The following is a 26,416-nucleotide window of genomic DNA, read 5'->3' on the forward strand; positions in this document are numbered from 1 at the left end:
CAAAAAGTTATATGGCATGGAGTCAGTTCTACTCTTTCTGAATTCAGTTACTGTTGTTTACTACTTTGTACAGATAGAGGCTTTGGATAAAAGTGACAACTGGATCACATAGACCACAGCCTTGGGTTAAGTGTCTTCCTCAAGGGCATTGTGGAGATATTTTATTGATCATCTCTATTCAGGTTTTAATCTACAACCTTTCAGTTACCAGTTCAGCTTTGACTTTAAAGAACCCCCATTATGTGTTTTTCAAAACGACCATGTAGTGTGTAACACAGCTCTTAAATGAAGTAAAATATCCAGCTAAGACTTAAATCTGAAAGTGCACAGTGTTTAAAACTATTGATTCATCAATAAAAGTGTCGACCTATAATGCTTAAAATGAATCATCTTGATAATGAGTCTTTAGCCATTTTGGTGTGACTTCGATACAAAACTTAAGCCTCGCCCAATTGTTGCACGCACAAACCCGGGAAAATTGAAACCTGCAGCTCCGCCCATGAACACTGTAGCAGATCCCAGTTGAATCAAGTCGTGAAGATGCTGTGCTCAGCTGGATATTATTGGAAGTCTAAAGAGAAAATTAGTGTTATTTTTTCTACCAAATATGAAACTGTGAAGAGTCAGTGGTTGAGGTTATATTTTTGCAAACTACCTCAGCATTATTGACCCAGCCTTTTCCTACATGCTTACAACGGAGGATTCGTCAGCCGTTTGTTAAAAGAAGGATCAGAAAAGACTATTGATGTGTGAGACAGGAATCTTTACAGTACACAGTTTATTGATCAGTTTCTTCCTCTATTTTACAAGTGCGATTTAAAATGGCTGCCTCCTTGTTTTCTCTAGCTTGCAAATTATGTATATAATTGTGGTTTGATACTTGTAACTGCTTGTTTTGCATCTGGTTAACTTTTTATATTGTTATATTGCGTCTAAAGCCACGTTGAAAATGTGACGCGTGCTGCTTTGTTTAGGGATTTAAATGCGTTTGTGAGCTCGCATTCCACAGCTGTTTGTCATTTGATATGGCCACAGTCAGCTGTTCTTACACACGTGCAGCGGTCAAGTTTTGGGTTGAAATAACGGGAGTTTTCTCGGATAAATAACAAAACGGGAGCATGGTGGGAGATGGGTTTAAAATATGGGAGAATCCCAGGAAAAACAAGAGTGTTGGCAGGTATGCTCACACGTACACTATGCACTCTGACTACTTCAATATTGTTGATGAGCCGTGGTGGGTGTTTCACTCTGACTCGCGCTGAATGTTGTCGAGTAATCGCAACCTACTGTCATCGGTCCAATTACCGCAGATTAGCTTTGCACCAAGGAGGGGTTTTGGAGCAAATGAATCGCTGAACAAATCATATGGGAGTTGCTGGCATAATTAGGTAAAAACAAATGCATGTTATAAAACAATGAAAGCGTTTTTTGACCTTGCATGCATATCAGCCGGTTGTTGGAGACCCTTAAAAGCATTATATGACCCTTGTTAATGTATATTAGTTGCTCTTTAAGTGTACAATGTATACACACACACACAAAGCCTCCAACTGGTTTATCAAGTATGTATTTTTTCCCCACTAGGCATAGTCCATAATTAATCTAATTACGGCTCTAATTAATCTAAATTTAACCAGACCAATTAATTTCCTCATGGAAATAAAGCTTTTCTAACCAAATTACTATTCAATTTGTGAGATATTACATGCTATTTGTGCAATTCATTGCCTTAGAAAATCAGTTTTAGGAAAGAGCCCTTGGCAGAAAGAACATCAAAGGGTTTTTATAATGCAATATATTCCAGGTTTTTCCTTTGACAATAGGATTACTTTCATCTATGGATATAGTTATGAGTTTGTGTCAAGACTGTCTTTGGTAATATGGTCATTTTGATCTCTGTCTAGCTTATATAAGAGAGCTTTAATATCACAAGACTGATATAAGGAGCTAGCGTAGCGTTTCTGTCACAGAAGATGGCATATTGTTTTTCACCATGTGTTTTTTTGTGACACACTTTATGCAAGATAAAGGACCCTTGGGCTACAGTGTTCAAAATGTAGCATATCTTTTCAAATCTTATCTTTTGAGAGCATGCATTTCTTAGTTTTATGTACATAGCTGGCGAGCGTGTAAAAAGGGGTGAATATTGTAGCATGTCTGTGTTATTAATTTACACAGATAATATATCAGAACACTAGTCTGCATGTGAAAATATGTGCAGTTTGAGCTGTATAAAACCATGATTAATAATAAATGTATTTTTAGATGGATAATGTTTTTGTTCTGTTCAAAATGAATGGACCAAAGACTGCAGAGAGTGATTGATAAATATATTTAAATGGTTTTTTAGACTGAATGGTTCAATTTCCAATAGCATTTGAGAAAACAGCCTGTTCTAGCAAAGCACTTGCACTGTTAATTTAGAGTTCTTTCTATTTATAGAGACTGGAATAGTTCTGGAATTATTGCAAAAAAGCTGAATGCTTCTTTCTTGTTTGTTTGGGGTTTTTTTTAAACACTGCTTTGAGTTGAATGTCTTGCTTTGAACAAGCAGACAGATTTAGAAGGATTTAAATTGGGGTTCATTAGCAGGGACATTATTTTGGATATTCAGAAACATGTTGTGGAATTTGCTGCAACAGAAGTCCATTCAGACTTTTTTTTTCATTCAGGTTTTTTAAAAGAGGTGGTCCACAAGGGTATCCTATTTTAAACTTTATTTGACGCGTAATGTAGCTGTGTAAGCATAAACAACATCTCTGAATGTAATATGGTCAAAGTTTAATGCAATAGGAGACAATGGCTGCATCCGAAACCGCCGACTACTCAGTAGGTACTGCATTTGAATTTAAACATACTACTCGGCCGTTAGAAAAGTACGTTCTATACAATATGATTGTGAAAAGTATGAATGGAATTTGGACGTACTACATCCACCATTTTCACATAGTCACTTGACATACCTGCGTAATTTGTGTCATTTTACTCCCATTCATGAATTATCTCAGGGCATCATGGGATAGCGCAGCATGCATGGGATGCGCACTCCAGAATCTCGATGGAAGTAGTAAGTCATCCGGGTACTTCTCGCATACTGTTTTTCGAATTCTATGAATTCGGACATACTACTCGGCTCACATACTGATTTTAGCATACTGTATAGTATGGAAGTATGCGGTTTCAGACGCAGCCCATGGCTTTTATAGGCTTAACTTAGCAAAGCCTACCGTGAACAAAGATTATGGACTACAAAAAATACATTTTTAATGTATTTAATACTGTTTAATGAGATTATAATAGCTTTAGGTTATGTGCATTCCCATGTACATACATTCTGTGCAGCAATGGTGCATGGCCAGAGGCATTGTAATGTTATAGCAGAGAAAGTTAAAATGCTGTCCAATCTGCTATTTCCACAGAGCTTGTTCTGTTTCTGTATTTGGGCTTACAAAGGACACGGCACAAAGAGAGAAGTGCTTACAATGTATTTTAATTATGTTCCAGAGAATAATAAAAAAATATATAGCGCTAGCATTTGACAAAAGACAGCTTCCGGAATCTCTCAGTTCAGTGCTGGATTCGGCTAAAAACTCCTCCAATCATAATAGACAAAACTGTGAATTGTGAGCCACAACCTGTAAGTATTTTATTTGTTAAAATTGATCTATTACATGCATAGTTTCTAGTGTTAATAGTATGTTGTAGCAATGAATTAAACAAGGATGTAAACAATGAGAAATGCTGTTTGGCACCGCTAACAATTTAGCTAGAAATTCATATTTATCAGTCAAACCACTGTAAACACCCATGATCTTCAGCAGCATTTCCGGGTCTCTCTATGCAGCCACTACTCCTAAGTTCTACATCTTAAATAACAAACTCGCTAAAGATATGTAAATGTTTCATATTACTTACACATGCTTATTCTGAATACATGTGAAATATACAAATGAGATAAATGACGTCACCATGTAATAAACGGTTATGATCTATTACTGAACCGATACCAATAAATTTTGACACCCCTAATAACCAGGGCCTATCGTGAATTCTCCCTGCATTTGTGCCTGTTGAGTTTTTGCCTTCGGTCTCCCTGTTTGCCGCTCAGGGTTGAGCCTGATTAATTCTATTCTGCTTCCATGGAATTACTGCTCAACTTAACTTGACTCAGTTGACACATGAAATCAATTATTCTAACTGGGTCAGGCAGTAATGTAGCCCCTACCTCTGTTTCTAGCCTCCTTCTTTCTCAACACTCCAGACTTATTAGCTTAGGCTTTAAAAGAACAATAATGGAGTAGGGACTCTCTGAATATTAAGGTTCAGACTGATTTGTTTCTTTTTTCTGGCTGAAGCTTCATTGAAGCTGTTTGCAGTCAGAATCATCCGTTTTCGGCTCCCTAAGGTTGCTCAGTGGGGGATGGTTGCTTGGCTCTGCTGACCTCGGTTTTAACAAGCATTTGTAACTGGTTTAATAGATGGAAAGGTTGTGTCTGGTTCTTGGATGCTTGTCTTCAGCAGGCTCCAAAATTCATTCTGCTGCAGTGTTTGTGGCTGGTTTTGAGGCTCTTATCTGCTCGTGGCAGAACATTGGCATTGAGACTGTGGCAGAAATGTGGTTTGGAGCACTTAGTGGGGTTAAAGGGTTTTACCTCTGCCAAAATCCTTTTAAAGTGAGAATGCTGTTAGAATAAGGATGTTTTCCATTTAAAACCTCGTAAAATTATGGAAGATTCTAACAACAAACCCTTTGGCCATTACTTTATCCCCTTTTCGAAGCGTGTTGCTATCTGGCACATCTTCACATCTCTGCTTTTAAGATTCATGTAATCAGTCCATCATTCACTGCATCCATTAGTTTCTTTTTAGTGTTTGTTGAAAGCCTTGTCCACTGAAAAGAGCTGAAGGACAATTTCCTTCTGTCCTAAATGTCACTCAGATTTTTCTCAACCCAGTAAACATAGAAATTTTGATGTTCTGACATCAGGTAGTATTAAAAATGCTCTTGAACATTCCGCTGGTGTCCTTAAGAAGCGCTCAAAGTACTTCATGGGAAGCAAATGAAGACAAAATACCTGTCATGTCCTGTGGGCCTTTTCTGCTGATGACAGCAGAAAGATCAATCTATCTGGAACTTTCCTCAGGACACCGCATGTGTTGTGAGTGTCTGATTCTCAACATTCATTCCTTTCAGGTCTTTTAATGTACTTCATTAAAATGTTATCTAAACATTCTTACATACTTTTTAGGTGCACTCAGTAGGTCTTATTTGTGAAAGTTGAGCGGAGCAAATTTCTTTGCAAATTGTTGGTGAGCCATTCTGCATTCAAGAAGGGACATATGAATGATTTGCACTGGAATTCCATCTGCTCAGGTTTCATTTTGCTTGGCGTTTCACTGGCACTTCTTCATCCCAGTGCTTTTTGATTTTGTATAAAGTTGAACATTTGCTTAACTAAGATTGTAACCCCACAGCCCAATTAAATAAGTATTTTAAAAAGAAAGCAAATTAGCAAAAAGGATCAACACTCGCTCTAACAATCTCTGAAAAAAATCTGTTTCATGATCTGGGTCTCTAAAAGCTTGTCAATACACAATTATGTTCATGATTGGTCTATGTTATTGCATTTGAAAAAGTACCAAAGCCTCCTTGCTATTACATGTGAATTGTTCAATTGTGTTTTGAAAATGTATATAAAACTCTCATTTACAGACAAAGCATCAAGAAATTGTAGTAAACAAGTAAACATTAAAACCTTTTTTTTCTCCGCACTGAAACTGATTTTTATAGTAACTGATAATGATTTTAAGATGGACCTTGTTGTAAGCTTTGAGGTTGTTACACAATTGTAGGTTTTTGTTGAACCCATCTGTTCAGATCAATTCAAGTTATTTTAAAACAATCATGTAATAACATAATTAATTCAGAAAAGCTACACTAAATAAATAATAACTTGACTTCTAGTTGATCATTTGGTATCAGACGTGGCTTATATAAAAGGCAAAAGCCTCTAGATTACGCTTATTTTACCAAAATAAATAAAATATGATCCGGCCTTGATTTGTAATTATTTAATTAGGACCATAAGGTCTGACTTTGCTTAGACAAAAGTCTTGTCACTTAACAGAAATAATGTACAGTATAGAATATAAAGTACAGTACAGAAAAATAATTAATATTGTGGATGACTCCCATGAGCTTGGAGGACTGCATCCATACTTCTCTGCAATGGCTCAAATAATTTATTAATAATGTCATCTGGAATGACAAAGAAAGCATTCTTGCAGTACTCACAGAGTTTATCAAGCTTTGTATTTATCTTTGATGCCTCCTCTTTTATCTTACCCCAGACATGCTCAATAATGTTCATTTCAGGTAACCGGGCTGGCCAATCCTGGAGCACCTTAAACTTCTTTTCTTTCTAGAACTTTGAAGTGGAGGCTATGGAACTTTGAAGTATGAGAAGCAGTGCTACCCTGCTGAGGAATTTGCCCTCTCCTGTGGTTTGTAATGTAATGGGCAGCACAAATGTTTTGATAATTCAGTCTGTTGATGTTGCCATCCACTCTGCAGATCTCTTGCCTGTCCCCAAAGTAAATGTAACCCCAAATCATGATTTTTTTCATTCACCCAACTTGATTGATTTCTATGAGAATCTTAGATTCATGCTGGTTCCAATAGGTCTTCAGCAGTATGTGTGATGATTGGGATGCAGTTCAACAGATGATTCATCAGAAAAATCTACCTTCTGCTAGGGCTGTGCAATTAATCGAAAATCCAATTTCAATTTTGATTTTGGCTTCAAACGATTATGAAAAATGATGAAAATTATGAAAAAATGATTATTGCATCCTATACCATCCCCTTTCCAGTGGTACACGTGTTGCTCTTAAAAGCGCGAAAGAGTGCGTGCTTATGTGTGTGTGCAGCACGCATACACAGTCAGAAGAATGCGTCCGGTCAGCATTCGGTCTCATTTGCACACTGAGATGAGCAGAGGACTGCAGACATCTAAAGTCATCTTAATGTGAGCGCTTTAATGGTCAAATAGGTGTCAAAACACGGTGTTTAGTGATTATTAATATTAACCCTCATTTGTGTAATAAACAAACGAGTTGAGAATCAAAAGACACATGAAAGAGAAACCATTGAAGTGACTGTGTGAAATATTCGCTGCCGCCGGTTTTTACCATTAATCAAACAAAACGAGAACATCCCTCACTGCTCTTGACTGAAGGACTTTTGTAGCTAAAGTGTTTTTCTTACAGTGAAGATGCTTAAAGTAAAGTTTGTTTCATATTTTTATTCTATTGCATTTATTTCCCTTTTCTTTGCAGGGTGGAAAATAACTATGTATACAGTTGAAGTCAGAATTATTAGCCCTCTTGAATATTAGCAGCCCTTTTTTCTGCCCAATGTCTGTTTAATGGAAAGAAGTTTTTTTTTTTTTTTACTTATTTCTGAACATAATAGTTTTGATATCTCGTTTCTAATTACTGATTTCTTTTATCTTTGCTATGATGACAGTACATAATATTTTTCAAAATACAAGCAATCAGATTAAAGTGCAATTCAAAGGCATAATTAGAGTAATTAGGCAAGTCATTGTATAACAGTAGTTTCTTCTGCAGACAATCAAAAAATATATTGCTTAAGGGGGCTAATAATATTGACCTTAAAATGGGTTTCAAAATGTTTAAACCTGCTTTTATTCTAGCTAAAATAAAACAAATAAGCCTAGAAGAAAAAATATTATCGGAAATACTGTTAAAATTCCTTGCTCTGTTAAACATCATTTGGGAAATATTAAAAAAAAAATTATTAGAAGCGCAATTTGACTTCAGCTGATAATCGTTTTAAATAATCGTGATTACAATTATGACCAAAATAATCGTGATTATGATTTTTCCCAAAACTGAGCAGCCCTACCTTCTGCCAACAACTGGGATCAATGACAAGACTTTTGTCAGGTAGTGTATGCTACAATGAAGATCTTCAAATGATGTTGATCTCCCTAAATATTAACATAATTGTAGACAAATGCATATTTTGTAATGAACTTTTAATGTGTTGTATTCAACATAAAACTAATAATTAAAAGTTGTTTTTCATTGTTGTTGTTGGGTTTTTTCACATTTTCTCAGTCATAATGCTTTATGGGATTGTAGTTCTTTCCATCATGAACGTCTTTAAGTACCTTGTACCTTTTTATCTGATGCAAAGGATTAGAACAAAGTCTTCTGATGAAGTCTGTGGTGCAATAAAAAATAAATCATCCTCTTTTTTACGGTGTGGGATCCTTCTGAAGACTGCAGAGAGGCAGATGAGCGGTTTAAACAGGATATGTCAAAGCAAAAGTTGTTTCAATCTTTTATTCTACTGTTGTCACCAGACTCAAGTGAGTGGAGTATATCAGAAACCGAAGGGGCACCTGTATACTGGATCTTTGTTCTGTCTAGTTTAGAAGTACTTTGAAATATCTGACATGATCTGACAACATCGCTGCACTGTCTTGTTGCATCACTTCCGCTGTGAAATGCAAATGTATGGCCCAGTGTGACATCACAAAAGTGTTGAGCAGTTTGTTCAACAGATTCCAGCAAAGGAACTGAACAGCGTGAATGAACTGGAGAAAAGTTCCAGTTTACATATTACATAATCAACAAGCTTCACACCACCACCAGTGTGCAGCAACCACTTGGATGATGCAACGGCATCCACAGGACAACAGCTCCAGTGAGCTTACCACACACCAGCTATCGGTGGAGTGGAGAGACAGTGATAGAGCCAATATGATGGATGAGGATGGGAGGCCATAATCGGTAAGGAAGGATGGATGGAGGGAATTTGGCCAGGACACTAGGGTTATACCCCTACTTTTTAGAAGAAGTGCCATGGGATTTTTAATGACCACAGAGGGTCAGGACCTCTGTTTATGGTCTTGTCCGAAAGACGGTGCTTACTGACAGTATAGCATCCCCTTCACTTTACTGGGGCATTAGGACTCACACAGACTGCAGTTTGAGCGCCCTTTGCTGGCCCCACTAACACCATTTCCTACAGCAACCTAGATTTCCCATGTGGTCTCCCATCTAGGTACTGACCAGCCTCAGCCCTACTTCGCTTTAGTGAGTAACTGGTCTTGGGCTGCAGTAGTTTGTAGTTTAGTGACAAGCTATGCAAATCGTGTTTTTAATCGCAGACGACTGAATCAGGTGATTATGAAATCGAAGATAATTGTTCTAAATAATGACAGCTCTTTGTGTAGCTTCTTATTAAACTATGGCTCTGCATTGCTGCTACTTCTGAAGGCCTGTGAATATACCACAAAACATGGCATGTTTTTACTCCAAAGTCAATTCTTAAGTCAAATGTTTGAAATAAATCCATCTCAGAGATGTTTCCATAGTTGTGTGATTATCCTTTAATTATCATTTGTCATTAGTAGGGCCAGGGAGAATCTGCAAGCTTTTTTTCGCTATTTCTGCAGAGAATTTTGTAAAATAAATCTGCAATATTTTTGCAGAATGATTTTGGGAGTATCATGACAAAAATCCTAATATATAAAATAAAAAATAATTCCCTTTTAACTTTTATTTAATGTTTACAATGCAAATCCAATTAGATCCACTTATTTGTTAAACAAAGCAAGTGTCTCATATATGACATCTACTAAATGACAAACTGTATTGTAAATAAACTATATGAAAATTTGCAATCAATAGAATTACTAAAAAATTATTTTAAAGCCAAATAAATATAAATTTACATACATTTACACAAGTAAATAAATAGACTCGGTGATCTAAAAATCTCTGGATTTCTGCGTGTGCAGATTCCATGTGGGCCTAGAAAGCTTTATTAAACCACCACTATGGGGATTTCCTGGGTGTCTTCATGGGTATTTGGAGTTTCCACATACGAGAGCGCCTTCTGGCCTTCAGATGACATTTACCATTAATTACAAAACCGTGCTTCCTTGACAAGATGTGCATGAGAACCAGATTTTGATTAATCACAATTGCAATTTAATTTTGATTGATCATGCAGCCCTAACCCAGGGTGAATTTTTTTTTGGAAAGTTTGCTTTGGTAGGTTGTGAACTCCTAAAACAAACTAAAAAAGAACATAGTTTTGACTTGATTTAGTTTAGTTTTAAATGACATCACACCAGTTTGCTTTTTCTTTGATTTTGCTTGAAGTGTTTCTAGAATGGCTTTCACATCTTTCATACTTCAGTGGTGTATAGGTAAATTAGCTTAAGGTCAGGTCTCGGCTTATTTCTATCAATGGCTGTTTTTGATGTTGGCCATGCTCAAGGCCATCTGGTTTTCTGTCTATAAAACCTACTGCCCCCTGCCTGGAAGTTTTTCTACATCTTGAGGTAAATGTGTATGGTTTTACCAGATGTGGGGGGGACATTGGGTTTCTGTGGACAGGAAGTCAAAATTAACTTTCACATTCCTCTGGATTTTCACAGCATGTACACAGTTAGAGTTATTTGCCTAATATTTGGGTTGAATGTTAAGTTTAAGACTAGTTTTGCTGTCATTGGCAGTTTAGACAGTCTAGGAAGATTTTTTTTATACTAAAATGTATTTAAAGAATTTGACTCGGTCTGACTCTGCTTGAAAATGTTCCAAGGATTCCTACCTCTTCCTTCCAAATGCTATATAAATAGTAATGTTAAATACATTCAAGTGTTTTAACAGGATCCTCAGCAAATCTCTTTTTCTGTTTGCATACAGTAATGTGGTGCTTGGTCTGGGGTTTCAGTCTTAGTTGCTGACTACGGAGAGATATGAATCACTCAAGGGAAAATATATGGGAAATTTTCTCCGAAGAGGTGCAGGATGCCTACTTTCCTCTAAAGACCATGAAATCCCATCTCACGCTTTATTAACTGATGAAATCTTTTGTGCTTTTTGTGGCTGTGTACTTTTTGACTGTTGGTAGTCACACCGCATTTTTACCTCCCATGGTTTCTAAGCATGCTGTATTGTATCAAAGACATTATTTGTCGAGTTACACATGATTATGATCTTAGATGAGAACCGATTACTATGCTTTGTGCTGTTAGTTTCATGCATATAGACCTACACTCGCGGACACTCGTTAATGCAAATTTCTACTCAGCCAATCACACGGCAGCAATTAAATCCATTTAGGCATGTGGACATGGTCAAGATGATCTGCTGCTGTTCAAACAGAGCATCAGAATGGAGAAGAAAGGTGAATTAAGTTACTTTAAATGTGGCAAGGTTGTTGGTGCCAGACGGGCTGGTCTGAGTATTTCAGAAACTGATAATATACTGGGATTTTCACGCACAACCATCTCTCGTGTTTACGGAGAAAAAGAGAAAATATCCTGTGAGCAGCAGTTTTGTGGGCGCAAATGCCTTTCCAGAGGTCAGAGGAGAATGACTAGGCTGGTTTGAGCTGATAGAGAGAGAACAATAACTCAAATAACCACTTGTTACAGCCGATGTATGCAGAAGATCATCTTTCAACGCACAACACGCCCAACCTTGAGGCAGATGGGCTACAGCAGCAGAAGACCACACTGGGTGCCACTCCTGTCAGCTGAGAACAGGAAACTGAGGCTACAATTCAAAAAGACTCACCAAAATTTAACAATAGAAGATTGGGTAAGTGCCTGGTCTGATGAGTCTTGGTTTCTGCTGTGTCATTTAGATGGTAGAGTCAGAAATTGGCATCAACAACATGAAACCATGAATCCATCCTGCTTTGTATCAATGATTCAGGGTGGTGGTGGTGTAATGGTGTAGGGGATATTTTCTTGGCATACTTTGGCCCCATTAGTACCAATTGGGCATTGTGAGCAACACCACAGCCTACCTGAGTATTGTAGCTAACCATGTCCATCCCTTTATGACCACATGGTACCCATCTTCTGATGGCTACTTCCAGCAGGATAACACACAACGTCATTAAGCGCGAATCATCTCAGACTGATTTCTTGAACACGACAATGAGTTCATTGTACTCCTAATGGCCTCCACAGGCAACAGATCTTAATCCAATAGTGCACCTTTGGGATGTGGTTGAAAGGAAGATTCGCATCATGGATGTGCAGTCAATATGGAGCAAAATCTCTGAGGAATATTTCCAGTACCTTGTTGAATCTATGCAATGAAAGATTAGTGCAGTTCTGAGGCCAAAAGGGGTCCCACCCGATACTAGTAAGATGTATCTAAAAAAAGTGGCCAGTGAGTGTATATGACTACCTATTGATCGTTTTCTAGGGGGTTTTCTTCAATAAGCTGTTTTGTTTTCTTGGCCGGTGCTACATTTAGAATGCATCTGTGCAAAATTGAGTAAGTGCATTTTCATTCTGAGTCACTTTTGACCGCTTGGAACCAGATTTGTTTGATTAGTTTTGCATTTCTTTTTCAAAACCTTTTGGGATGAACTCTGAGCTGGTTTGTAGTTGTCAATGTTTGTCGTCACAAGTGCCGCAATATTTGATTATTCTTTTAAACGAGTCTCAAGTGGTGTTGTCTTGCTACTTTAGCTTAAAAACAGCATTAGAAGTAACTTTTTCTTTGTTGAAGTGACGTCAAGTTTCACTATTTTAGTAGGTTTTGTCCGTGGTGGCTTGGCCAGTTCTGTGGTTTCTCAGCTAAGGAGTTTCAGTGATGTGGTGTCTGAAGTTGCATCTTATTCTGCATATTCATCCCACAGGGAATTTCTGCCATTCTTATTTTCTTGAACACGACAAAAGTCTTGACCTATATCTGCCAACTCGTAGTCAGTTACAGCACTGGTGCCACTCAGAACTCCAATTCTGACATCGAAATTGTCTCTACTAATGTCAATTTCATCCATAAATATGTATGAAGAAAACACATCTCTCAGTAAAGGAAATGGACTATGATAAATCAGATGCTTAGAGAGATGATCAAAAATGACATTTCATCTGTTGAAAGGTCTTTTTTCATGTTTGCTGCACAACTTCTGTTGGTTCCACTGCAAACTGACTGTAATTGGCAATTAGGTCTTCTATGTGCAATGTTTACCAATTCTATATTTCTCTCTCATTAGCTGTAAATGTTAGCAACTAAAATGCAGTATATTCCCATCTGTGGTTTAGACAGAAGTGTATAGTGAAGAGAGAGGGTTTGACAATGGTGGGGTTTTTCAGTGCTCTGGCTTCACTTGATCATGATCCATTGGCTCTGCAGCCGCGGGTACATTGGCTTTGACAGAGTGAGCTGGCTGTAATTCAGTTTTTACAGATATGGAGCAGGAGGCTCTGATTCTCTCCGTGATGGACCACATTTTGTGACCTTGCAGGGCAGAGAGAGGTAATCATGGAATATGAGTGGTTACGTTTTGAGGCTTGTCATTCTGCATTGTTGGATAGAGGAAGTTTTGTTTATTTGCAGCTTTTTCTGTTTTTTTACTTTTCATATACTTTAGTTTTGGAAAAAGTCTTTCTTACATACTGTATACTTGCCATTGCTGTGCCTTTAAAGGGCACCAATGATTAAAATCTATTTTTGCAAGCTGCTTGGATAGAACTGTCTGTATGTAGTGTGTAGGGATGTCTTTATCATGTTTTTTTTGCACTCGAGTCTGATTCAGAGCCATGCAATTTTGAGTATCTACCAAAACCTGATCTGATACCTTTATAATGCATAAAGAAGGAAGAAACAGATCCAGAATGTTTATTTTTTATTTAATTTGCCTTATTTTAATGTTTAACAACTCTGTTAACAGACACAGCACTTCTGTGAGGTAGCTTGAACATTGAAGTAATAAATAACATAAGTTCTTCACGTTTTTGACTTTAGTGCAACAGTAAATATAAAAAAAAAATTTATATAAAAACAAATAGCCCCTCAACTTCCCAATCCCAAATTTACATATCTCACAGTTTGCTATGGCACTGACATTCGCACTTTCTGCTTCAAGCTGCTTCCGTGTACTACTTTGCTAGCATTTAACGAATAGCGTCTCTTCAAAAAAGTGATGTCATGCCACACTTGTTGCTGTTTCTATGTGTCATTCAAGAAAGAAGTCTAACTCTGTGCCATCACAAAGCTATTGATGTGTTATAAAATTATGAGAATATATATATATATATATATATATACACATGTATATTCGAGTTCTGATCGGGAGGTAACGTCTGAATTTGATGGAGTCTGAAACTGCATGATCAAGCTTGATTTCCGATCACGTAATCAGGTCTTTACATCCCTATTAGTGTGTCCACTGTTATATTGGAGTGATATAAATCCAACAAGTCTCTCATTTTTTTAATTTCTTGATGTTAAAATAGGATCCACGTTAAAATAGGATTTTGAGCCCCACCGCAGTGTGTTGTTGGAGTGTGGTTTTCCCCACCCAACGAATTGACAGACAGGCACCATGTTTCTATAATAACATGTACACACATGTCCACAGAACATTATTTTGCAAATAAATTGGGATTAAAATATTTGTTGCAACTCTCTGTAATTTTTAAAAGTTTTATAAGTTTAAAATATTTTTTTTAAAACAGAGCATGTTTGTAATAAAGATAGTAAAATTGTTGCTTGTAATTCCTAACCACTATAATCACCGCAGCCGCATGGTGTCGGTAAACACTGTGTGTGTACAGCAAATGGCGTTTATGTGAGACTCATCATTTCAGAAAGGCTTGAATAAACTACACGACAAATACATCAAATAAGCTTACTTGGTATTTTTAACTAATGAGCTGAATTGCAGTTTCATCGAAGTCTGTCTTTGTCACTTTGCTGTTTATCTGACGTAATGCATGATGAGAAGTAGATACACATATTGGAATGGGGGGTGGAGAGAAGCAGCTACTTAGACACCAAAATGGGCTGGTTCTGAATGCTATAATAAATTATCTGATGGGTATTTTGAGCTTAAATTTTACAGACACATTCTACAGACACCAAAGCCTTACATTACATCTTGTAAAATAGGTGCCCTTTAAGCATATTTCATGAGTTACACAGATTCTAAAGCACAGTAAAAAATGTAATCAGATATATGAAAAGAACACTGACAAAAAAAGAACTAAACTCTATTTAACTAACTGTAGTTTTCTCCCAGCTGTCCAGTTTTTACAGTTTTCTTACTTTGAAAGGTGCTGAGTTGTTCTAAAGTTACTGAAACCCTCAGGCAGTAGGTTTTTCAGATTAAACAATCCTGACCCTTTCAGCAAAAGCAAGAGAGTTTTACAATGTCACAAGCTCATTCAATTCTCCCTAAATGGATGATCGTCCTAGAAAGACCTGAAGTGAATGAGAGTACAGGATAAAGGGGAAGAATTCTAATGGGCAATCGGTTTAAAGTAATTTAAAGCTTTAAGCTCAGATTCTCATAAAAGTTGATACATTGTATGCTGAGCTACAGATCCTTTCTCTGTTCAGCTTGACCTGTGAGAGGCTAGTGATCTACTGTAAGAGAGTAGTTATGACGTCTGAGAGATGATGTACTGTAAAAGACTAGTGATTAAGGGCATGTGTTTAATTTTGACATTGGTGCGGAGGGGGAATCCAACAACCCACCTTAAATTAAATACTGTAAGGTTAAAGGAATGTTTATTAACTGATAAAGAGAGAGTTTTAAAAGGACGTCCTTTATTTTTGCTATAGTGCAAATGAAATGTAGTTTTTCTGACAAATTGTTTCAATCGAAATTGGACATGCTACTCTGAGAGATTAGGAGAACTGGCAGGGATCATATACTTTTACATTAAGCTGTTTATTCTTCTGTTAGGCCATAGTATTTACAGCCTATATCATCCTGCTATTGTTAGACTGTGCATGAAAGTGGGGAAAACATGAGCATTAATGGCATTATCATGATGAACTCATTCAGTAGTAAACTTTAGTTTATATGACTTGCACTTTTCGTTGAATAATAGCTTCTTATGTGCACTATTTTTCTTTTTTTTTCTTTTGCTGCCGCCATCCTCGGTGTGCCAGACACATCACGCATTTTAAAATTCCCTTGCAGTTTTGACGCTGTTTGTATCTGAAATCAGCTACAGGCTCTCACATGACAGCAGGGAAAGGCACAGCCAATCACAATGTTCATATGTGTTTTGGGGTTGGTACAATGTGATTTAACCTTTTCTGCATGTCTGGGTTAATATTGGCAGTGCATTTTTTTTTTTTTTTTAAGTTAATTAAATAATTGGTGGGGACATTTCAATATGGTGGATATTTCAGGGGACGTGACCCCTCTCATTAATTTTCTGCCGTTTTTCTGGGGCCGGGTAGTGGGGTCAGCAGTCTTAGGAGAGAACCCCAGACTTCCCTCTCCCCAAACACTTCCTGCAGCTCCTCCAGGGAGATCCCGAGGCGTTCCCAGGTCAGCTGAGAGACATAGTCCCTCCAGCGTGTCCTGTGTCTTCCCCGAGGCCTCCTCCCAGTGGGACATGCCTGGAACACCTCCCTAGGTAGGTGTCCAGGAGGCATCTGAAACAGATGCCTGAGTCACCTCAGCTGACTTCTCTCGATGTGGAGGAGCAGTGACTCTACTCCGAGCTCCTCCCGAGTGTCAGAGCTCCTCGCCCTATCCATAAGGGTGCGCCCTGCCAGCCTTCTAAGGTAACTCATTTCGGCCGCTTGTATCCGAAATCTTGTCCTTTCGGTCATGACCCAAAGCTCATGACCATAGGTGAGAGTAGGAACGTAGATTGACCATTTTATTACATTACATTGCATTACACTGACCAGTAAATCGGGAGCTTTGCCTTTCAGCTCAGCTCCTTCTTCACCACAACGGACCTGTACATCGACCACATTACTGCTGCCGCTGCACCAATCTGCCTGTCAATCTCATGTTCCATCCTTCCCTCACTTGTGAACAAAACCCAGAGATCCTTAAACTCCTCCACCTGGGGTAAGGACTTTCCTCCAACATGGAGATGGCAAACGTGACCCCTCTGTCCATGGTAAGTCTACACCCCTCCTAGAGATCTACTCTGAGAGACTAGTTGAACTGAACTGAGAGATCATGTACTGTGTGAAGCTAGTGACATACTGTTAGAGACTAGGTATGACCTGCGAGAGACTAGTGATATACTGTGAGAAACTAGTGATATACTGTCAGACTGGTTTTGACCTGTGAGAGACTACTGATGTACTGTTAGAGACTTTTTATGACCTGCGAGAGAATTGTTATATATTGTGAGAAACTGGTAATGTACTGTGAGAGACTAATAATTCAAACCAAGAGCCTTTACACTTTATTTACTAATGCCTAGTTCAGACTGCGCGATTTTATCCACGATTTTGACTCGCCTACAGGTTTTGAGAAATCGCCGACAAATGCCTGAAATCACAGGCAAATCAGTGCTCGTGCACGTGAGTGACAATCACACAGTATGAACTATCAAAGACGCAATCTTTGAGAATCGCAGATGAGTCGCCGATGCCTGTGAGATATTTGGCGTGCTAAATATCTGGAGCTGTCGGCGATTTTAAATCATGCAGTGTAAAATGAGTTTTGACTGAAAATAGCACCGGCGATCGCCTACAGCCAATGAGAGAGCAGCGTATACCTGCAGGCCAGCGGGAGGCTGGGGGAGAAGTTAAAAGGGCTCATTTTCGGGTTATTTTGGACCCACGAAATAGAGGAAAAACTAGTCAAGGTTTGACAGGATTCAGGAGCGCCCGTGTCTGTTTGACGTTTCATACAGAGAGAAATTAATTTATTATCAACTTAAGTTGATTAGAAAAGGCTAATTCCCTTTAAACCCATGTGAGCAAATATGTACATTTTCTACCTCATTAAAGGCTTCTTTCTTATTATGTAGTTAATAACAAAAGATATACTACGTGTTTTTGGTTGTGAGACGTAAGTTGGACGAAGTTGTCGGCGATTCTTTCTATTGTAAAGTCATGCAATGTGAAAGACCATGTCATTGATACATTTTGCAGTGTAAACAAAGCAGCAACGAAATGCTAGCCCAGATAATCATGCAGTGTGAAAACATCTGTGACACCACTGCTTTGAAAATCATGCAGTTTGAACTTGGCATAGGTTTTTAACTGCTGTTTCCTTCATCATTTTAGTTGTAATCTTTGTTGTTGTGCTACAAGCACTGCAGTTCTCTACTTAGATCATTCGTTTCTTATTCAAAAGGCACCTATTTTACTTCTTTTTTTAAAGATTTAGGATGAGTTTTTTGTGTCTCCAGAATGTGTCTGTAAAGTTTCAGCTCAAAACACCCATCAGATTATTTATTATAGCTTTCAGAATATTTGAGTTTTCTACCCTGAATACTATGCAGCCGTCTTTGTTGCCTGTGCCTTTAATGCTAGTTCTCCCCGCCAACCGTTCCCATATGCCTGTCAGAGTGTGCCTCAATTTTCATCCCGGCTGCATCAGATAAATAGCACAGTGACAGACATGAAGGAAACAGATCTCCCATAACGTTTGTGAGAAATACGACAATAATGGTTGCTAATGATTATTTGTTGTGGTGTTAATTCAAATCTTTCTGCGACATCAAGTCACACGCAATATCATTTTAAAGTTCACAGACACACACACACAGCATGTATGCTTAAGTTTGCACTGTTTTTGCCTGGCAAATGTGACAGGATACTCGTTAATATCCACTGCTGTGTGGATATCTGACATGTTATTGTACAAAATAAACCTGATTAGACGTCCACAAATCGGGATTGAAGTGTCTTCTTTTATAATTGTATTGACAAACGGCTGTGGTGATGAAGTAAAGTAAAAAAGAGACGTTTTGCATTTATATCACCCTAATATGACTGTGGACACACTATAGCAGTTTCAGTGGGTTTATTTTACAAGAGTTTATCTTAATTATCATTACAATTATGGTTATTTTGTATTGTTTTTATTGTTTGTATCATGAAATGTCTATAATAATAACAAATTTCCTGTCAACAACAATAAAGTTTACTACTACTACTACTACTACTACTACTACTACTACTACTACTACTATACCTACACACAGTTCTGTCCAAACAGCTTACAAAAGATGCATTTCATTATAGGTGCCCTTTACAGTAAGTGGTTCTGTTGAAGTGGCTTTGTTATTTTGTAAAACACTGTTCTTTTAGTATGGAACAACCACTAGAATTTCTTTAAATTTTTAATTATGAATTTTACATTATAGCTGAAACACAAAAGTGTTCATAAATTGTTCTTTAATTTTATTTTTGTACTCTGGTATGTTTTGATACATACCTTGATTACATTCAAGTATCACTAAAGTATAATTTCCCTTTTCTTTTTTCATGGCCTCCTCTTCTGTTCATTGCACAGGCAGTTTTAAAAGCCTGAATATTTTCTGTAAGAATCCACATCATTGTCAGCGGTTTAAAATAAGCATACATATGAACGGATGCTTACTTTAATGGAGAATGGATAAGGACTTCATTTCCAGCTAGCTGTACTCAGAATGGTTAGAAAGGTCAGTTCAATTTTCTCTGCTCTCAGCTATAATAATTTGTAAGTGTATCATTGAGGCTGAATCCCACATTTCCTGCTCAAGATCCGCTGGTGGATGTAAACACATGTTCTGTCTTGAAGTACAGCTGAGGCTTTTGCTGAAAAGATCATCATGTGGTTACTCCAGAAGGCCATGCTTTATTTGTTGAGGTATATGACCTGGGGATGTGGAGGGAAAAAAAAAGGTCTAAAATGGGCCTTACGGTAAGACTTGCAAAAATTGCGCTTTGGCTCAGCATTTGGACCTGATATGTAGTGTATGTGTATTTCTCAAGCTGAAACAAAAATGAATTCTTTCAAGTACCAAAGTAAAATTGGGCACCACTGGGTGTAAAACTTACATGGAAATTTAAAAATGGTTTAAATTAGTCTGACTTATTTTTTCAAAGAGTGACTGCTGGGATTATGCAAATACCAAAGGGTAATGCAAATTCCAAATACAGAGCTATTGAGAACTATTTGTATCTGTTAGATTTTCTCAATTCAGTCACATTAGTAATATTTTAAATGCTAATTTTGTGCCCTGCACTTGTGAAATCGGGGCTCCTCATCTGCGGTTTGATATTCAGCTAAAAATACAGTGTCATTATTAAACACTCAAACCTTTGCCTGGTAAAGTGGCTCGGAATCTCTTTAATTATCTAGTCATTGTTCTTTTATGAGTAGAAACATATCAGGAGACATCAGTAAGCTCTGTCCTTTCAAGCTCTGCTGAATAAATTCTGGTTAAGTGTCTTAAATCTCAAATTATTGAAGAGGATGGAGCATCATTTCTGTGCTCATTTCACCTTTATGTGACAACAATCTCTGCTCTTTTCTATTTTCTGTGCTGGCTGCCTCTTCTTCTTGAAAGAGAGAAATGCCAACAGTTGACCTATTGAAAAATGCTCTATTGCTTGACCTTGGTGTTTTGCTATTAGTTGATGATATAGTGTGTCTCAAAGTGTTCATCTGTAATTATAGCTCATCAAAACCTGTTTATCCTAATTAATGAAGAAAACCACTTTAACCTCATAAGTGGCTGATTTGAAATGCTTTGCATGAAGCACAGAGAAGATTCAACTCGTTATTGATTTCAAATGACTTTGCCTTTATAAATAAACAACCAAGTAGGAGCCAAATGAGCCAGGACTACCACTTATGCTTAAAGTTTTTTTGATGAGGCCTTAAAATGCTCTCTAGGCAGAAATTTGGGAGCAGATATGTATTTTCAATAGCATTTTTATGCCATAATCAGATACAGAAACTAGCGCATTCTCTGTAAGGAAGACTGGGGTTAAGCAGAAATAGAAATGCAAAACTTTTACCTCGTCTAGCTTCCGACCTTAACAAGATTGCGCTCCTCTTTTTTTCCAGCCAAGATCTCCTCACCCGTTTCATCTCTTTTCATCCTCTGTGAGACTGAGAGAGTTTATATATGTAGATACGTTGACTTGCAGTTATACATTTGAGGTTAGGGTTTGTAGGGTTGGTTGGGAAGTATGGATGTTATGTAACTATATGTTTAAGACTTTTGACAATACTTATTTTAATAAGTAAAATATACATTTATACAGTTGTTTACCTTTTCTTCATGTAAAGTCAGAATTATTAGCCCTCCTGTTAAATATTTGTCGTTTATATTTTACTCCAAGTTCTGTTTAATGGAGAAGAGTTTTTCAACACATTTCCAAACATAATAGTTTATATAACTCATTTCTAATAACTGATTTATTTTATCTTTGCCATCATGACAGTGCACAATATTTTACTAGATATTTTTCAAGAAACTGGTTTTCAGCAGCAGTTTTCAAGTGCAATTTTAAGACTAAGCTAGATCAATTAGGGTAGGCAAGTTATTGTAATTAGGCAAGTAATTCTATTGACCTTATTCTAAAGTGTGGAAGTGCGCCTTTTTTCGCGATTGTTTTAGAAATTCCGATTCAGTCGCCTATGGGAGAAATGACTAGGAATAATAAACGGCAGAAAACGGTCAAACTACCTGCTCTACAAACAAATGTTTGCATGACTATAGAGACCAAGTAGAATAATATAACAAGGAAATATCAGTGTCAAACAGCGAAACGAGCAATTTGTAATGTCTAAAAATGAATGGAAGTGAATGAGACCGGAAGTCTTGAGCCAAAAAGATTCAAATGGCTGCGCCCACTCGTCGCCGAAGAATAGGGTAAATAGCAATGGTTTGTTCTGTAGCATATTGAAAACAATTATTTCTTAAGGGGGCTAAAAATAAATGCTTTTATTTTGGCCAAAATATAACAATTAAGACTTTCTCTAGAAGAAAAAATATTATCAGAAACCAAAAGAGACCAAAAGAGTGTGTTTGAAAGCATGTTGGAGTGAATGAGTCACTAGCAATCACTTGTTTTATGTCTAACTGAATGAGTGTTTAAGGGGTTGTCCAGAGTGTATTTTTAAGACTTGCTAGTGTTTATGGGGTGCAAAGCAATGTGTGCTTATGCTTCACTTGTAAAAAAAAAAAAAAAAAAAAACTTTTGCATATATCTCACTTTAATTTTATACTGCTACTCGGGTAAAAAATCGTATTTACTAGTTTCTCCTAAAGCCTGCAATCAAAAGGCTGATTGGTCAGCTGGCACAATGTGCTGTTATTCGAGGATAGCATGCATTTTGCCATTGTGTAAATATACTGTCAGTAAGAGTAGCTGTTAGCCGCTTCAGTTTGAGCTTGAATCACACAGAAAATGAAGAGGACACAGCTTAACCTCACGGCTGCTCCCTAAAATAAAACCTGACAAGTGTCTTTCATATATATTCGGGTTATATGCATGTGTAAGTAATATGAAACGTTCACATCTTTTGCGAGTTTGTTATTTGAGATGTAGAATGCATGCAGGGAAGCGTCTGCATAAAGAGACACTGCAGCGCTGGTGAGGATTGTGGGTGTTTACAATGGTTTGACTGATAAATATGAATTTGTAGTTAAATTGTTAGTGGTGCCAAACAGCATTTCCCGTTGTTTACATCTTTATTCATGTCCTTGCTACAACATACCATTAACGCTAGAAACAATTTTAACAAATAAAAATACTTACTGGTTATATATATATAATAATAATATATATATATATATATATATATATATATATATATATATATATATATATATATATATATATATATATATATATATATATATTTATATATATATATATATATATATATATATATATATATATATATATATATATATATATATTATTATTATTATTATTATTATTATTATTATTATTATTATTATTATTATTATTATACAACCTGTAAGTTGTATTTTTAGCCCCGTTTATTTTTTTTCCCCCAATTTCTGTTTAACGGAGAGAAGATTTATTTTTTAACACATTTAATAACTCATCTCTAATAACTGATTTATTGTATCTTTACCATAACAGTAAATAATATTAAACTAGAAATTTTTAGAAGACACTTCAATACAGCTTAATGTAACAGTAACAGTAATGTAACAGTAAGAATTAACTAGGGTAATTAGGTTAACTAGATAGGTTAGAGTAATTAGGCAATGATTGTATAACGATGGTTTGTTCTGTAGACGATCAAAAATTCTATAGCTTAAAAGGGCTAATAATTTTGTCCTTAAAACTGTGTATAAAAGCTTATCAAAAGCTTTTTATTCTAGCCGAAAAAAAAAGAATTAAGACTTTCTCCAGAAGAAAAAATATCATCAGACACACTGAAAATTTGCTCTGTTAAGCATAATTTGGAAAATATTTTAAAAAGAAAAAAAAATAATAATCAAAGGGGAGCTAATAATTCTGACTTCAACTGTGTGTGTGTGTGTGTGTGTGTGTGTGTGTGTGTGTGTGTGTCTGTGTCTGTGTCTGTGTCTGTGTCTGTGTCTGTGTCTGTGTCTGTGTCTGTGTCTGTGTGTCTGTGTGTCTGTGTGTCTGTGTGTCTGTGTGTCTGTGTCTGTGTGTCTGTGAGTGAGTGTGTCTGTGTGTGTGTGTGTGTGTGTGTGTGTGTGTGTGTGTGTGTGTGTGTGTGTGTGTGTGTGTGTATGTGTGTGTGTGTGTCTGTGTCTGTGTCTGTGTGTGTGTGTCTGTGTCTGTCTGTGTGTGTGTGTGTGTGTGTGTGTCTGTGTGTGTGTGTGTGTGTGTGTGTGTGTCTGTGTGTCTGTGTGTGTCTGTCTGTCTGTCTGTGTCTGTCTGTCTGTCTGTCTGTCTGTGTGTGTGTGTGTGTGTGTGTGTGTGTGTGTGTGTGTGTGTGTGTGTGTGTGTGTGTGTGTGTGTGTGTGTGTGTGTGTGTGTGTGTGTGTGTGTGTGTGTGTGTGTGTGTGTGTGTGTGTGTGTGTGTTGAAAAATTGCCTCTTTGGAAACTGGCAAAATATCTATATCATACAACCCTAATTCAAATTAACTGTTTAACAGCCAAGTGAAAAAAGCAATGTGCCTCGGCTGATCACTGGTGACTATATTTATAAAAAAAAAGCATAAATACCAGCTTGCAACAGGCCATACTGGTAAAACAACGTGAAATATGTAATGCTGTAATAAAGGAGAAAGAGTCACAAAAAATGAGTCTAACGCAAAATTTCTGTAATGTTCGAACCGAACTGTGTAAACAATTCTGAATTGTAGCACAAATTAATCCTTGAAAATTTGTTTAATTCATTGAAAACAATAGTTTTATATCACATTTGTTTTTCTGCATTCATTTTTTAGTCAAATTTTTCAAAGGTCAAATTCCTAATTCAGCTCATGCACGTTTTTTAATCTTTTCCATCTGAAAATGCTATCAGATTTTCCCAAGATACACATTTAAGTGTCAACATTTCTTGCTAATGTTGTCCAGGTGCATGTAAGATTATGACTACTTCTGCACTTCTTAAAACATATGGTCCAAACTACAGAATAAGTACTTTTACCTCACGAAATGGAAAATGCCAAAGTCTTAAACGCATTACTCTCCCCTCCCCACATCTGTCCACACAAGGCGGAGTGGTCCAGATGATGGAAAGGAAAACAAGTTTTAGGATAATAAAGCAAAAGAATCTTTTAAAATATTCTCAGACCTGCTGATGCCAAGACTAACACAGCTCCACCCAGACCACTCTACTTTCGCTGAGAGATGTGTGAGAGTTTCAGTGCTTTTCTGCATCTGCACGAGCTGAATATTTCCATGTGCACTGTCTTTCTAGTGTCTTGGTCATCTGTAACAGTTGTGACATGTTGAATAAAGCATAGGTGTCAGGTTTCAGTGAGCATTACTCCAGTAACTGGCAAAGTCCACTGTTTTGCACTGAAGTTGCTCTCTGGCTGGAGTATGAACCTGAATTTTTGTGGTTGTGTTTTTTTTTCTGTAGTGGAAACTTTTTTTTTTCTTATGCTGAGCAAATTTCTTGCTTATTTGTGCCCTTACATTAATTAATTACTCTGATTGTTTTGCTATTCTTAAAATGCTATGATCAAAAACAAAATGGCAGCATTTTACAATAAATTACTTAATGTTAGTAACAATGTGCAATACATGCTACTGTTCTCTCTCAGTTCTTTTATTGTATCTATGTTGTATTTTATTTTATACAACACTTCTGTCTGGTTTTTAAATCTAATTAACTGATAGCTGTGCGATATTCTGGAATGACAGCACTTATACAGCCTCCTCACCCTTGTGTATTACTCCGCCCACATAGATCAATAAACTCACTACAGTTTGACAAACATTGCAGTTGTTGGACAACATAATGTACTTTTGAGCCTTTTTTTTAGACAAGAATGTAGTTGTTTAGATTGCATCTATGCAGTTTATTTATAAGGATAATGCCTATTTTCAATTTCTGAGATACAATGCATTGCATCAGCCTGTCATTGAGCAGAGCAAAGACAGATGACGTTGTCTATCCACAAGATGGTAACAGAGACTGCATAATATGCTCTTTGAGGAGAAAAGATTGGCATATTTTAAACTACAGCTGATCAAATCAATATAAAGTTGGTGAGTTGATCTCTCTCTTTTGTATGTTTCAGTGCTGAATTTATACCATAGTAATTGTAGTGTCAAGAGTTCCCACTCAGATATGCTTGGCATTAATAGCAGGTTTGGCATGCTGTCCTGGGAGAGAGCCCTGAGCTTGGAGATTATTGATCCCAATTTTGTGTGTTTCTACTGAGTCTCATGTTTTTGTTTCTCCAGACCAGTTAAGTAAACAGAAAGAAAGAAGTAATGCCCACATGTGTTTAGCATTTTTCCTTATCGCAAACACAACAGTAATCAGGTAGTGTTCTCATTGTTTTGGCTTTTTTGAGGTTAACTATTGTGATCTCCTGATTGCAATTGAGAAATACTGGAAAATCTCTGTAGACTGATGGCATTTCTTGCCGTTTAACCTTATCTTAAAATGTTAGCAAAGTCACCTGTTTTGTCATCACTTTAGACATTGTATTACTCATGATAATCATTTAAATACTAGCTCTAAAGTGATGTCGGTGAAGTAGCAATAGTTTCTGCTGTTCTGATGTCAGCTGGAGATGTGCATGAATGGTGGAAGTAGTTCCTCATACCAAAGGATTTTTAGACTCCCTGTGATTGATTTTCTTTTTTATATACACGATTATGCCGTCAAACTGTTGTATAAATGCAGTATCACATAAGTAGCAGTATTTTGTCACTGGTGGAACCCTAAAGCAACGCACGCCTCTCACCAGCGCCGATATACAGTCATATCACACTGCTACTCTTGTAATATTGCTTAAATAACTTAAGATGATTTTAAAAATATGACCAGGTACAACTTTTGTGTCACAGGTAGCTCACTCACAAATGCACTAAGAACATGGAGTGTGGACAAAAAGTGTGTTGATACAATACAAGACAAAAAACTAAACAAATTCAGCGGTATAAATACACAGGACATGATTGAACTGAATACATACTGTACAGGCGTGACACAGG

At 37.0% G+C, this 26,416-nt stretch overlaps 1 protein-coding gene across 24 annotated transcripts in view; it reads left to right on the plus strand.

Annotated features, from left to right (window-relative positions):
- Nucleotides 1–26,416, plus strand: part of gulp1a (GULP PTB domain containing engulfment adaptor 1a) — a 104,038-nt gene that overhangs the window by 29,983 nt on the left and 47,639 nt on the right. The gene's annotated exons all lie outside the window — the stretch shown is intronic.

Source organism: Danio rerio, chromosome 9 (genome assembly GCF_052040795.2).
Source record: "Danio rerio strain M-AB ecotype USA chromosome 9, GRCz13ab, whole genome shotgun sequence".
Lineage (NCBI taxonomy): Eukaryota > Metazoa > Chordata > Actinopteri > Cypriniformes > Danionidae > Danio > Danio rerio.